General features: G+C 49.4%; 1 pseudogene; it reads left to right on the forward strand.

Annotated features, from left to right (window-relative positions):
- Positions 1-251: 251 nt before the first annotated feature.
- Positions 252-429, forward strand: LOC146816857 (U2 spliceosomal RNA; annotated as a pseudogene).
- Positions 430-1954: the final 1525 nt, after the last annotated feature.

Here is a 1954-nt window from a genome sequence, read left to right on the forward strand (position 1 = left end):
ATGTGCCTAGACAAGATTATGGTGTTCTATTATGGAAAAGAAAAAGCAGAAAAAATATGGAAACAGGAAAAATGGGCAGAATGGGTTTCTTAAACGAAGCCTCACTTCAGCATAAAAGTGAGTGTTTTATGAATATAATCTTGATGGAAAACCGGTAGGTTGGTGCCTACGTGCACCCCCTACTCAGGTTCAAATGTACACCACCTTATGGGATTGGTCAACATGTATATCTGCACAATTTTATAAATAAAATATATTTTTGCAAAAAAAAAAAAATCTATTCTTATCAGTTTAATATCTGATACGTCCTCTATCTGGGGACCATATATTAAATTGATTTTTGGAACAGGGAGATGGAATAGGAGCTTGCTCTGTCCACTCCACACATCAACCTGGTATTGCAGTACCTCCAGGAATGGTGCACTTCCCCACCCGGGGAAAACAATGCTGTTGAAAGATAGATGAGAAAACGAAAGTAGCGCTTCACTACCAAACCCTGTAAAGTGGCGCTACTGTGTTTGCGCGAAAATAAAACCACCCTGGTCACCGCGTCTTGCTTTATTTCTTTATTTATTTCTTTGATCTGCCGCAAACACGCTTTATTTATTTATATATTTTCACGTTTTCTGGAAGTTTTTTTTATTTGTATTTCCTTCTCCATCCAGACGCTGCACTTTGGAAGAGAAAAATGTCAGAAGGAGACTGCTTTTCCAGCAACAGAGTTTCATTCATTTTTGGATCGGTTTCACTGGGGAATGAATGGAGGAAGTTTTGCAGCAAGTCAGTAGGATCGAGGTAGAGACAGAAAGGGAAGATCCCGGTCCAGGTCAGCCAGGTAGATTGCTTCAGGAGGTGTGAATTCTGGCACCATTCTGGTTATCGCTTCTCGGCCTTTTGACTCAGATTAGGTGTTTTGCTTGGTTGTCGCCAAGGGTTACGAAGTGCCCCCTGATCCCTCCAGGGCTGGGCCTGTGTTTCTCTGGCTTGTCCGGAGCCAGGCTGCGCCACTAGGGGTGACGGTTTACGGTGCACATACGTTTGCTATACACTCTCCCTACGGGGCTTGGCCTTCGCTCCGTGGCTTGACCGGGGCAAGGCTGCGTCTCTGGGTGGGGTAGGCAAGCGGGGGTTTCATTTTTATTTTTTGTGGATTTTGGTTACGCGGACTGGCGGACATTCCCAGTATATTACAGCCCTGGACACTCCTGTTTAGGGCCCTGGATACTTCCTGAGGGGGTCACTGCGGGCCGGGCCCCTCGCACCTGGCCGGCCTGCTTTGGATTGGACCTCCGTATCCATCTTGGACGAGTTCGGGAGTGGTGGATTGGTCAACGCGGCTCGTGCAGGACTTCCAGTGTCCACTGGTCATCATGAGCAACGGCCTCGGACCTTATCCCTTGCACCAGCCTGTGCTTCCTGCGGTGTCCCTGTGAGGCACCTGGCCCCCCCCCTTCTCTGGCCGTGCGGTTCGCATAGGGAAGGGGGTCCTAGGGGTTACTTTTGATCTCCTTTCCTGACTTGAACTGCTTCCTGCTGCAGTGCCAGGCTTTCCCTACCGCTTGCCTCTGTTATGGTATCTCCTTAAGGGAGGGTTGCTCTGCCCGGCCTGTGGGCCTTTCGCCCCTCCTTTGGTATATTTACATCTTGTGGCATCACTGTTTCCTTTCCACGGAGGCCGGGGGCGCTTTCCTTGCTGCTTCCCATCACGCTCTTCGGCCTCATTTGCATGCGCTTTTGAACTGCATTCCTTTCCATGCAGTGGCAGCTGTCAGCGCGGTGCTTTTTCTTTACATTTCGTGTGGTTTTGTTTAAATCCCTTGGGGGCTTGGCCAGTTTCCTTCCTCCTCGCTGGGGGCTTCCCCCCCGGGCTTTACAGGGGTGAACATAGCCTCATATTCCCGCATGGCGGGGACCTCTGGTAATTTTGACTATGTGCCAAATACTGTGCGTGTGG

This window comes from Triturus cristatus, chromosome 6 (genome assembly GCF_964204655.1).
Source record: "Triturus cristatus chromosome 6, aTriCri1.1, whole genome shotgun sequence".
NCBI lineage: Eukaryota > Metazoa > Chordata > Amphibia > Caudata > Salamandridae > Triturus > Triturus cristatus.